Source organism: Podarcis bocagei (genome assembly GCF_964188305.1).
Source record: "Podarcis bocagei genome assembly, chromosome: 11".
Lineage (NCBI taxonomy): Eukaryota > Metazoa > Chordata > Lepidosauria > Squamata > Lacertidae > Podarcis > Podarcis bocagei.
In genome coordinates this window covers 18,578,184-18,592,074 of record NC_138136.1, presented here as the reverse complement: position 1 = coordinate 18,592,074, position 13,891 = coordinate 18,578,184, and the positions used below count along the sequence as shown (strand labels likewise).

Below are 13,891 nucleotides of genomic sequence, written 5' to 3'. Positions count from 1 at the left end.
TAAGACTTTAGAGCTGTCTTGCCCCAAAATGGCAACTAAACATTCCTTCTTGGCAACTGTAACCTTGGTTTAAGGAGCCATTTGGCACCTACCATATTTTTCGCTCTATAAGACGCACCAGACCACAAGACGCACCTAGTCTTTGGAGGAGGAAAACAAGAAAAAATATATTCTGAATCTCAGAAGCCAAAACAGCAAGAGGGATCGCTGCGCAGTGAAAGCAGCAATCTCTCTTGCTGTTCTGGCTTCTGGGATAGCTGCGCAGCCTGCATTCGCTCCATAAGACGCACACACATTTCCCCTTACTTTTTAGGAGGGAAAAAGTGAGTTTTATAGAGCAAAAAATGCGGTAGCTTTTATATCTGAGTTTCTAACACTGGTGCAGGACCCTGCCTCCATTTGTCTTTTTACAGACTGATGATGAGTGCCTTCCTGAGAGATGCATAGACAGAAAGAATTTTATTTATTTCTTTTTTAAAAAAATCATATTTATTAAAGTTTCCAAAAGATATAAAAATACAAAGAAAAATAAAAGATAGGATACACTTAAAACCTTACTTTCAATACCAACTTTCTGGGACTCCCCCCTCCTCCTCCCAGCTGTATTCCCCTTTCATTAATTTGGTTCTACAAGCTCTCACTCCCAATTTAAAACTTTATTTGTTTTTACAGAAATAGAAAAAAAAGATTTTTCCCCAAGATCCACCCCAGTTTCCTTCCACGAATTCCCTTTTTTTTAAACACGTCCAATCAAAATAAAATGATATACAAAAGTTATATAAAGATATAAAAGATAAAAGATATAAAAAGATTCAAAAGATAGTTGCACAGCCTTTGGATTCCAAACCCCCCCCCCCACTTCCCGGTTTGGATTCCCCATGTCCATCAGTCTGTATGTTATCAGCCTGGAGGTCTCAAATCCATGGCCAGATTTCTCCCCAGCTCCACCTTGCCGGTTTTCTTTTAATTTATTTATTTTAATGCTATTTAACTTCAAACGTCCAATCTAAAAAAGGCCTTTAATTTCCTTGATCTTTACCGCTCCTCCCATTTTTCTTTCCATGTCGTAGTCAGTCCTTTGTTCTTTTTATTCCTCACTTTCTCAGGATTCTTGTCCTGTTCAGCTGCGAAAACGTTCTAATTCAGAAATCTGGTATCTCTACAGAGGTTTGTTGTTCAGGAACAAAAACTTACGTCCCGTCCCTTCCTTTCTTCAATAGAAAATTCTATTGTCTCCTTTAATATAAACACCTCTGTAGACAAAATACTATTTCAGTTTTGCAGCTTTCCCAGAAGATAACAAGTCCTGTGCGAATCCAAGAGTATTTTTCCACTTACGACCGTTCTTGTAATGTCCCGAAACCCCTCTAGGGGGATTGTAATAACTTTGTTTCCTCTAATCCAAAAGTCAAATTGTTGTTCCTTATTTTCGACAGTTTATATCCAAATTGTAGCAAATTGTAACAAAATTTACCAGCAAAGTCCTCATAACAAAGTCCTCTTTATATTCTCCAACTTTGACAGCTACTTTGACAGCTGTCAAAGTCTCCGTCTCTCTTCACCAGGCTCTGCGAATCGCCCCGGTTCCCAGGGGGGGTTGCATTTTCCTTCTCACCCTCCACTCTTCTCCTCCAGCACAGTTCTTATAATTTCCCATCGTGGAATTAATGATTTTTATCAAAAACATGCTTCTCTTTCGACCTTGGTTACCCAGTCCTTGTTTTAGAATGTTTACAGTAGGGGGGGGGACTGACTTCCTTTTTGGATCACCCCCGCTCGTGCCGAATCCGAAAATTTTTTTTTTTCTCCTTTTGAACCCGGTTTCCCAATTACTCACGGGTTGTTGTTGGTAGTCCGAATTTTCAATGGAAGAAGTCAGCGCTCTCCGTCGAATGGCATGCGGCTTCGCTCGGCAGGGAAAGCAGAGGACTCACAGCACCACGCCACTCCCCGGCACTCGATCCGAAGCCTTTAAAAAGGCTCCTTCACGAGTCGGGAGGGCGCTAATGGTGCCAGCCGAGTCACCCATGTCCACGGGCTCCGTGCCTGTGGTTTTTAAGGGTCCCCGCGTCGCCGGCGCGGTAGGACCCAGCCCCTGCCGAGCAGACTTCCTCCGGAGCTCGGAGGGAGTCCGCCATTCGGCGATGGCGCCAACCCGGAAGTCTAAGAATTTTATTTATTTCTTATTAGAGGCAGACATTAGCAGTACGGCTAGGTGATATCTGGTTTTCAACATTGTGATATATCACCAGCTGAACATTGCAATATACTGATATATCACAGTGTCTGAAATCAGGATGGACCTATGTATAGGCATTAATGGGATGCGGGTGGCGCTGTGGGTTAAACCACACAGCCTAGGACTTGCTGATCAGAAGGTCGGTGGTTCAAATCCCCACAATGGGGTGAGCTCCCGTTGCTTGGTCCCTGCTCCTGCCAACCTAGCAGTTTGAAAGCATGTCAAAGTGCAAGTAAATAAATAGGTAGCACTCAGGCGGGAAGGTAAACGGCTTTTCCATGCGCTGCTCTGGTTTGCCAGAAGTGGCTTAGTCATGCTGGTCACATACGCCGGCTCCCTCGGCCAATAAAGCGAGATGCTCGCCGCAATCCCAGAGTCGGCCACGACTGGACCTAATGGTCAGGGGTCCCTTTACCTTTATGTAGAGGCATTGGCTGGCGTCAGGTTTTTCTTGCATTGTGATTTTTCCTGTGATTTGCTGCTCCCTGCAGGAAGCAGGGGAGAGCTGAGCTGGCAGAGTTAACAGGGTCTGCAGCAATTGAGAGAAGCTGAAATCAGATGCAGCCACCTAGACCCATGAGACCAAAAACTATGGATGGGGACTAGGGGTGGGTGATATATCAATATTTTGTCTTTTATTGGTATGAACTTCAGACCACGATAAAGGTTTCATCCCCACCCGATAATATATCAAGATTGCACTTTCCAGCTGGCCTTGAAGACCCAGCAGGCTGGAAGCAGCACTTTACTGCAAAGTAAATGGTCATTTCCTGCCTGCCCTATCTGCAAGGCATAAAGCCCTGCCGCCTCTCAGCTGGCGTTGCAGAGTAAAGGGCTTTACTTTTCAGTAAAAGCTGCTGGTGCAGGCCCTATGCCTCTTGCTAGAGACAGACCTAGCATAACAATAAGCTTCCCTGACAAGGCAGGGAGATTCCGATCAGCAAAGATATGATATCAGGCTAAGCGCGATATCAGGGTCTCTACTCTGCCTAGCAAGAGGCACGGTGTGTGCTTTAAAGCCCGTGGATCTTATGCAGAAAAAGAAACTTTGTTTGCTGATTGGAATCTTTGTTCTAGGTGATTCTGATCAGCAAACCAAGTTTCTTCTTCATGATAAGATCAATGTGGCTTGGCTCCTGCTTATGTTCAGGCAAGGAAGCAACAATTTACTTTTGCAGTAAAGGGCTTTATGCATTTGGAAATGAAGGTGCATTTGGAAATGATGCTGATGACTGAGCTGCTTGCTGTCAATTCAAATTTTAATTGCTGGTTTTAGATATATTGTGATGTATTTTAAGTATTGTTTTTAACCGGTTTGTTTTTATTATTTTTTATTCTGTGACTGATGTTTTTAAATGTTGTAAGCTGCCTTGAATTCCGACTCGGCAGGATATAAATATATTACATAATAAATAAAATAGTATCAGAGGCAGTGGGGTGGAATCCATGTACATTATTTTGAGTTTCTTGGAGGATTAACACTATACAGATCTAGTAAGTAACACATAATTTGACATCTCTTTTTTACTGGTGTGGCTCAATATTAAGAACACATATTTTTAAATGTGTTCTTTTTAAAACACAAAATATATAAGAAATATACCTACACTAAATTATAGAGTGGTAGAGAGTAGACCTACATAGATGCAGAGCTACATACACGCGAGAATGAATTTAAATGGGAACAAATGTAAGGTTATAGACTTAGGCAGGAAAAACCAGCTGCACAAATATAAGATGGGGGGACACCTGGTTTGCCAGTAGTACATGTGAAAAGGATCTAGGGGTCTTAGTAGACCACAGGTTTAACATGAACCAACAGTGTGGTGCAGCAGCAGGAAAGCTATTCTGGGCTGCATCAACAGAAATATAGTGTCATAAACCCTGCTCAATTCTGCCTTGGTCAGACCACACCTGGAATACTGTGTCGAGTTCTGGGTGCCACAATTTAAGAAGGATATTAACAAGCTGGAATGTGTGCAGAGGAGGACAACCAAGATGATCATGGGTCAGGAAACCCAGACTTATGAGCAACAGTTGAGGGAGCTGGGTATGTTTAGCCTGGAAAAGAGGAGACTGAGAGGAGACGTGATAGCTGTTATGTACTGAAGTTCTCACCCTGGGCCAGCAGGGGGATACTGTAGATAGTTCAGGTCCACATATGCAAATAAGGGATTGAAAGTGACGTTCAGTGATTGGATAGTTACAGAAAATGGTTACTGTTGCATTCTAGTGGAGCTCTATATAAGCAGGCTGGCTGAACCCTTCAGTTCAGTTCTGTTCTGGCCTGTGAATAAACAAGAGCTGTTTGAAGAATCGCTGTGTCATCTGATATGTTCACCCACAACTTAACAATAGCCACCTTCAAATATATGATGGGGTGTCACATGGAAGATGGAGGCTCCGGAGGGGGCAGGACCTGAATGAATGCCTTCAGGTAACAAGAAAGGAGATGCTGACTTAACAACAGGAAGAACATTCTGACAGTTAAGAGCTGTTCAACAGTTGAAAGGACTCCCTTGGTCGGTGGCACACTCTCCTTCCTTGGAGGTTTTTAAGCAGAGGTTGGATGGCCATCTGTAACCTAGTTTTCTGGTGCCAAGTTGGCACCTAGATTGTCTACTTGACTTCTAACACCAATCTACACCAGTTCCCAATTTTTTACAGGGCCAAGTTCAAGGTGTTACTGTGAGTATATAAAGCCCTTAACAGAACAGTAATATATTCTCCAGAAATCTTTAATGGTTTGGTTAAGCATGCTACCACTGAGTAAATTTTCATTTAATTATATGCATCAAATTTAGATTCCATCCCCCCCCCCCCAGTATTTCCCCAGATTATTATAAGCTCCAACCTTATTTCAGGCATTGTGATATAGCAAGATATCATAATGTTTAGCTGGTGATATATCGTGATATTGAAAACAAGATATTGCCTAGCGCTAATGGGGACCTCAGCACACATGCAAGTCCCATTCCATTGTTAAACTTTTATGTGTTTAGCAGAGATAAGGCAGGATTCCCAGTTATAAGAAGACTTATAAGCATTCTCAGATGAACATTCTTAGACATCTTAATGAGAAGCCTCCATGTCTGGAGACATCGCTGCCTAGTGTATACTTGCGAGCCCTTCTCTCCTTCATATTTTTTTTAGCTCTAGTGTGTTCAGACAAGTGCCTGAAATGCTCTTCAAAAGAAGCACAGGAAGAAGAGTTTCAGTCATCAAAGTGGTGAGGTACCTATAAGTATCTTTTGTTTCTACAGGGTATTCCTTTGGAGCAAACTTAGCAACTCAGTAGCAAAACTAGAGAATGGCATAGGAATACAGTACAGTTTTCATTGTGTCGCTGTCAAAAAACAAAGGCTGTATGTGTGTGGTGCTTCTTTTTTCAACTGCTAATAATGTTTTTAATGATACATTTCAGTGACTTTGGGGGATGAAGTGGATGGGATAGTAATTCTTGGGATACAGATGGAGAGCCAGGCAAGTCACTGAAGGTTCTAGACAAGGTCATCATCTTCCAACTATGGGGGGGGGGGGGAATGCATGGATTAGTTTCCTTTTGTTACTTTTCTTGTTTTCCTCCACTTCTGCAACCCATAGCAATTTAACCACTTATACCTGTATGCCATTGCTATCTGTCTCTGTCTGTCAGTGGTAACTCATACTTTATCATCAAACATCAATGTCATGCTCATGCATAGAATATAACAGAGATGGATTGATCCATTTTGGATGACAAATTGTGACTAGCGTGTAATCAAGGGGTGATAATAGTGGGTCAGAATATGTCGACAATGCTGATAATGAGTCTCTGGTCGTCAGCCTGCGAATATATAAAGCATGCTCTTAAAGCCAATGCAAACTATAAATTAGGTTTTAAGGTGACTCTTTAAACACAAATGTGAATGCTTTTGCCAAAACAGTGACCTATTTCAAAACTTTGTGGGCTGTTTCCTTGCTTCTTTCTAAAGCTAGGATATGCTTACATTGTCTATTGTTAATTATAAAAGTGCTGTATCAACACATGACCGTTTACATTTATTCAGTTTAAAAAGAAAATTCTATTGTGGGAATTCAGCTTCTTTCCTGCCGCTGTTGGCACTAAATAAGTAGGTGGAGGACTTTTTTTTGTTTCCTACACAATTACATGAGTTTTGTTTGTTTGATTATTTTTAAAGAAGCTAAAACAACTTGGTCAAAGGGAAGCTAACTTTGAATAACATTCCCTGCATTGATTGGAAGTTTTTTTTTTAAAGTTACACAATATTTCACTTTGCAAATGATCTAATTTCCCCTTAATGATGGCTTTAGAAGTAGAGAATGGTCTGCAACAATGCTAGTAATGTCTGACCAAGAAGCATACCAGGAGGTATTTAATGGAAGAGTTGATGTCTTGTTCTGCAGATTGAATAGCATCACCCCTGTTTGTGGCAAAGATACCCCTGTCTCCTGTGCTAATCTTTGGCTAGACTATCAGTGATTAGAATAAGGACCAATGTCCTCCAAATGTTTAGCCCAGGAGTGGCTCACCTAGTGTGGTAGGACTACAGCAGTGGCCTTCCAGCAATGGAAGTGGCTGCCACTTTCCAGGAAGCTTAGTGATGAGACGGTGGTAAGGTCAGGCCTTTACACATGCACCAGCAGAGCCAATCTGGTGCTTCTAGCAGTTCACTCACACAGCCTCCACCCTGCATTGACTCCAGTGCCAGAAGACTATTGCTGAAGCTCCACCCCATTGGTCAATCCATTCCTGGGTTAGCCTGTGATTGACAGAAGCACCCCCAGGCCTACGGTGGGTGACTTGTGTAGGGCTATCTGATGATATTAGACTGGTTATGTGTCCTGCTTTACACAGAACAGAGGACTATAAGGTGACTGAAGGGCTATTGAGGGATGCTCCTTTATTTTAAGGGTTGTCTGGTCAAAGTCCAATTTAAAGATCAAGGAAGAATAGAGGTCTTGAAGTTGCCCATGAAGACTTTAGCAACCTGGACAACAGACCAATCAGGCTGATAAGCCACCTGGTCACCGTCTTCCTAACTGTGGTGAGATGTGTTGCATTGCTATTTAAGTTAGAGCAATAATTTCTAAACTTGCATCTGTACATATAAATTAGTGTGTGCAGATTTTATCACCCTTGTCTTCATTCCCCCTCTTGTTTTGAATGATGCATTTCCTCTTTTCTAGTGATCTGTAAGGGGCCACCCTAGATTGCTACTGACTCAGCCAGGTAGCCAAGTGAATTAATCTGCCTTAGGCTTGCAGGGGTGGTGTGTCTCGTTTCATTGTTTGAGGTGAAATGGGAAATGCAGCGCTTCCTAACCTGGCCTCACTGCCACACCAGCTCCCGGGCCGTAACTCTTGCGTCACCTCTGCCAGCAGAGAAGTGGCTCCAGCATAGACACCAATTTAAGGCGATATTCAGATCTCATGAGATCTCTTGGGCTACCTGAGACCTCAGCAGGAACTTGCCAGAAATTGGCGTTGATGTCCATGCCACTTCTCCACCAGCGGAGGCGGTGAGGGGTCCACAAGGGCACTGCCCCAGGGGCTGAGGCGACTCCTTCACCGCTATTCATGGGTGTACGGTTCCTGTTAGGCAGCACCGTGAGTGGGAATAGAAAACAGCAGGAATCGGTGCAGCAGAAAGACTTGCTAAACTATTTGCCATAGCAAAATGTCTCGGGGCAGTACAGTTCATATCTGAGCAGGGACTTCAATCTGGGTGTTACTTGTTCAAATACAAACTTCCTTTGCTCAGACCCACCAATCTACACTGGTTCTAGTTAGACATGGCTTGAGCTAATGCAGCCATGGTCCTTGCATAAGGCTTTCGGAAATAGATACAGATTTTATTCCATAGTGTTGTTTGGTACTTTTATCCCAGCTGTCTGCAATGATCTGACATTGCAGTTGCTAAATACAAGGATCACTTCAATGGGAGAGAGCTGAGTCATTTGTACCAAGTTCTAATGTGAGAAATGGAAACTTTGTAATGAATTGCACAAAAAGTAATTTTGCCAGTAATGCAAAAGTACAGTCATATCTCAGAAGTCATACCGAATCTCTTCTGGAAGTCCGTTCGACTTCCAAAATGTTTAGAAGCCAAGGCGCAGCTTCCAATTGGCTGCAGGAAGCTCCTACAGCCAATCGGAAGCCGCAGAACCCGCATCAGACGTTCGGGTTCCAAAGAACGTTTGCAAACTGGAACACTCCCAGGTTTGTGGTGTTCGGAAACAAAAACATTTGACTTGCAAGGCATTTGACATCCGAGCTATATTCCTGTTCTGTGGTGCCTCTGTGGTGTTTATATATAAAAAAATAAGATTTTTTGTAATTTTCCCAATAGCTGTAAGAACCTCATTCTAAGAAATACACAATATTGCTGTTCGGTATCAGAAATTTATTCTGGCTACATACTATCTCTGAAAGAATTTCTGTCTCAGAGGACTTATATGACAGTTCATTTCTCAGTGTTTGATGCTGTGTACAGGCTGTACTACAAACCGGCCTTTTGTAAATTGCTAATAGCAAGGCCACATCATAGATGAGGCACAATGTCTGAGATCAGCTTTTTATGGCGGAATTAAATGTTTAGGAATAGGTGTTGTAGGCATAGAGAATGTGTCTCTAGAAACAGATGCTGAATAATTCACAGAGGCTTCAGAATTTTTGTGGGATATTGCTAATAATTGTTCAGTAACTTTCTGCCGCTATGTAAACAAAAAATACATTAAGATGGCATAGTGAAATATGCTGTTAATTATTTCACAGGACATATGCAAACCCTGTGGGTTGCTTGTTGACTTAAAATAAGACTTCTTTGTTTGTTCATTGTCAGTAGTATTGCAACTTCTCTTCCCAGAACAGCATAGACTCAAAAGTTACTGTACAGTGATCTCAGTATCATTGTGAAGAGTTTATATTCAAATATAATGTTTTTAAAGAATGAAAAGCGTAGGGTAGATGCTAGAGATTAATGATGATTACATTCAGAAAAATTATATGAATGATACATACAGTATGTTGGAAATTGCTCACTCATGTCTAGGATGGCTGGCCCCTAACCAGTTTCTTAAGGGTTCAAACCTCATGAAAGATGAGATTTAAGTAGGTCTTATACTGTGAAGGTGACTTTGATCAGTGGAAGGTGGTCATGGTAGCAAGAAGATGAATTATATGTTCATTTATATATTTAAAACTGCTAAATATTTGCAGTTTTAGTTAACATTAAGAACCCGTAGAGATATGTAGAGAGCCAGTGTGGTGTAGTGGTTAAGAGTGGTAGACTTGTAATCTGGTGAACTGGGTTTGATTCCCTGCTCCTCCACATGCAGCTGCTGGGTGACCTTGGGCCAGTCACACTTCTTTGAAGTCTCTCAGCCCCACTCACCTCACAGAGTGTTTGTTGTGGGGGAGGAAGGGAAAGGAGAATGTTAGCCGCTTTGAGACTCCTTCCGGTAGTGATAAAGTGTGATATCAAATCCAAACTCTTCTTCTTCTTCTTCTACTTATGACATTCTTGCCATCTAAATTTATCCCTTAATTACCTGGTCTACTTTCCAGAGAGACACCAAGGTGTTAGTGATCTCCCATTGATCCATTGTTAATTTCTGGCTGTGGATCAGAGAGATGCTCCTGTACAATCTGCTATAGTTTTCAATTTGTATTTATGCACACTGACACCCACTGCTCAAATGTGCATTAATGATATCATATCACAGCAAGTATTCTGACACAATTCCATGATTGCATCATTGGTGGATTTTGGGCTTTCAAATTTCAGCGATGCCTTTTGCAGTGCCAAGAATTGGCGTCCCCTGCCTTTTGCTTTCTGTTCTAAGTCATTGTTGCACTGTCCCCTGCGAGACCCACTTGACTTCACCCAGTGCGGGTGAACAGTTGCGGTCCCCTAATTATACCTCTGACTGCATGCGTTTTACACTTGTGCAAATTGCACACGCTCCAGTTCTGAAATTGGTTTTAGAAATTCTCCAAGTTAAACTGGAACACCGAATGTTGGTTACAGCAAACACACAAAATAATAATAGAATGGGGAAATGCATTCATCAATAAAACCAATGCATGCCCCATACTTCCTCTGAATTGGCAGAATCAAAGTTCCAGTGCAGATTCAGTGTGGCTCAAGCTTAAGTATAGCTAACACAAAATTTTGCAGAACATGATCCAAATTGATCTATGACACAGAGGATGTTCTGGAAGTATTTTAGTAGACAATTAGAGTTCAGTAGTCTTTAATATTTCATTTATAAAAAGCAGTATCTCTCCTGCATCTAAGACTGAACAAAATTTATAAGAGAGTCAAATAAGAACTTATTTTTACCAGAGGTCTGAAACCTATTTCTCACAGACTGAAATAACTCTTTTGCTTCCTGGAAATATGGTTTTATGTGTCTTCAAACCAATTCAGCTGCGTTTAGCAGCTATTTAGTCATAGATGTAGATGCAAGTGATAAGCCAATCTTGCGACTTAAATAAAAGTGATATAAATAAGGAAAACATTGCATACTACAATGTACAACAATATCTGTGTTGCATTTAATATGAAATACAATGGGTTGGGATGATGATGAAGATGATAATTTTTAAAAATTTGTATACCACCCTTCATTTGAAAATCACAGGGTGGTTTACAACAGAAGATGAAAACAATGTCAGTGTACAAGGAGTTGGATCTAGACTTCATTTTCCATTAGTGGAAAGGCTCCTTCAGTTCACAGAAGGCTTTGAGTCCTGTTGGTGGAGGAGAAAGTACCTTCTGTTGATCCATACTGCAGCTCCCAGCTCCACTTCTCATACTGTTCTGGAGGGTCCCCTCCACTTCCCTTCTTGGTTCCCCCTTTGCCCGTGGAAACATCCCCTGAACCCAACTCTTCTTGGGTAAGCTTCCACTGCTGGATCAATGCCAGGCTCTTAATTTCTGAAACATTCTTGTATATTTACTAATTTATACTTATAAATACAGTTACTTATTTATATAAATATATTGTTACTTATTTATTTCAGAATAAAATTGGCTATCATGGTTATCAGTCAAATAAGCAGTTTCTCCACTTGAGATTTTCTATACTTTGGCAGTACAAATGGATTCTTCCTTGAAATGTGTGTGAATTTCTTTTGAAGTGAATTTTGGGTGGTTGAGTTTTCTGGAGATCTTGTGTACCTGTGAATGGCTGCTGGATTGAGTTGATACTGTAGCCTGCTCATTCATTACCCTTTCACCAAAGGTGACCCTTAATATTGCGTCTTCCCAGTGATTCCCAAAAATTTTGTACACTGTAGGTTTGGCAAGTCACCAAAAGTGAATTACAAAACTATTGTTGGCAAGAAAAGCTCTTGTTCTGTGGTACAGTCAAGCTGGGATTCTTGGTCGACCTGAGAGGTTGTGATAGCACACAGTCTAAAGGTCAAAAACGAGACCTACTAACCATAATTACTTCAGCCTTGAGTAGATACAACTACAAGCTGTTTTCTTGCATCTATTACAAGACCACAACCGGGCACTCATTTAAAGGCAGTGAAACTAAAGGATAGTGAAACTAAAGTATTAAGATTATAACCATCATAAAACTAACCTATAATTTTAGTGCTTGATAGTTATAGATATAACTGGCTTGATAGTTTGTACAGTGGTACCTTGGTTCTCAAACTTAATACGTTCTGGAAGTCCGTTCCAAAACCAAAGCATTCCAAAACCAAGGCACGCTATCCCATAGAAAGTAATGCAAAATGTTTTAATCCGTTCCAGACTTTTAAAAACAACCCCTAAAAGAGCAATTTGACACAAATTTTACTATCTAACAAGACCATTAATCCATAAAATGAAAGCAATAAACAATGTACTGCAGCCACACAATCAATCAATCAGTAGCTGAACTGGGTTCCACACAGTCACAAAAACAACAAAAAAAGCCGCAAAAACACAAACACAGAATAAATAGCAAAAACAGACAGACCTCAGCATAACACTCAAAACGAAACTGTGGCACTCAAAATGGAAGTGTAGCACTCAAATCGAAAGCGTAACACTCAAAATGGAAGTGTGGTACTCAAATCATAAGTATGACACTCACAATGCAGCATGTTTGGCTTCTGAAAACAGTTTGCAAACCGGAACACTTACTTCCAGGTTTGCAGTGTTTGGGTTCCAAGTTGTTTGAGTACCAAGGCATTTGAGAACCAAGGTACCACTGTACTTGGTTTCTGACAACTGCCTGAGGATATATGATAATGGATTATTAATTATAGACCATTTTAGGTAGGCTCATGTCACTTCTGTTGTGAGGAAATTCTCCTTTGCAATTATGGACAGTACTGCTAGGCTCTAACAATAGGGTAAGATTGCTCGATTGGGGACTTTCATACATTGCTCATACTGTAGTCATTAAGTCAAGGTTGGGGAAGCATTTGCAACCTGAGGACCAGATGTGAACCTGGCCAGCCTTCCAGGAACTGCATTCCTGGGGGTGGTAGGATAAAACCAGCCAGACAACCAACCAAAGAGAATAATGGATGGGTTGAAGCACTTGAAGACTGGACATGACCCAGCTGTTTTGCCCATTGGTAGTTAAATGCCTATTTGTAATGATGTTACCAGAAAGGGCACAGAGATGGAGAATAGGGGTATCTTATTGGTAATGCACCTACATGAAACATTGAATACTTGAAGCTTCCAGAAATATGGCCATAATCCCAGAGTAATTCTCAGTTTCTAACCAATGTATGGCTAATTATCTCTGGCAGGGGAGTAAGACAAGAGTTTTGTTGGAGCTGCCATGGGGATGGTAAGAGCTGGGCATGTGGTGAACACTTCAAGGAGTGTTGAAAGTAGAGATTTAGATAACCAATGAAGAATCGAAGTTGGGGGTACAGACTAGATCCTAGTGAGTATGAGATAAAGTTGATGAACAATGATATATGGCCAAGCCAAGCATCTTCATCATCATCATCAATATACACTGCTTACTAATCGATATAATGGTCAAGGGTGGAAGCATTCCAGAGAGTGGGTGCAACTCTGATCATGAGCCATGTTGATGGGGATGGATGAGAGTCCAGCAATAGCTGGAGTGCCACAGGTTCCCCACCAGCAGTGACTGGTAATTGATTGATTTATTATCCATTTAAAAATACATAATTCCTATCCATTCCATATTTGCTATACTGTGAAGCTATTTCTTTGCTTCTGTCAAAAGAATACTAAATATAGATTTATTTACTTATAGTCAAAACAGCATTCCCCTTAGAATGAAAGCGCTTTCTAAGGTCTGTATTTTGGGTCAGTCAATATTTGTTTAACACAGCTAATATTTGGTTTCCATGAGATGGCAAACTGGAGAATTGTAGACACGTTTGTATGTAGAAGCAACCTCATTTTTCTTGAAATAAGCCAACACATTGAAGTGAATAGACTTCAGAATCTAAATTTGGGAAGCTTTGGGTCAAATCCAGTTTTTGTCACTAAGATTATAGAAATGGGGCAATTAAGATGCTACAGGAACCACATTGGATGCTGGAAATACTTTGCAAAGTTAACACCAGGTTAGAAACTTATGGATTGAGGCCAGCAGTTACAAGTCAATTTAGAAATGGGGAAGGCGTGATTCTAAGCATGCTTCATGTTTACTT

At 41.1% G+C, this 13,891-nt stretch overlaps 1 protein-coding gene and 1 long non-coding RNA gene across 6 annotated transcripts in view; one reads left to right on the top strand and one right to left on the bottom strand.

The window, feature by feature from the left end:
• The window catches only part of LOC308597875, a 991,146-nt gene that overhangs the window by 454,255 nt on the left and 523,000 nt on the right, over nucleotides 1-13,891 (bottom strand). The gene's annotated exons all lie outside the window — the stretch shown is intronic.
• PRR16 (proline rich 16) overlaps nucleotides 1-13,891 on the top strand; it is a 162,945-nt gene that overhangs the window by 88,697 nt on the left and 60,357 nt on the right. The window contains exon 1 of one of the 5 annotated variants that reach the window (XM_081213860.1): nucleotides 4,800-4,927. The exons of the other annotated variants lie outside the window; for them this stretch is intronic. The gene's annotated coding sequence lies outside the window, so the exon portion shown is untranslated. Of the gene's footprint in view, nucleotides 1-4,799; nucleotides 4,928-13,891 lie in introns of those variants that run through there. 5 annotated transcript variants of the gene reach the window in all.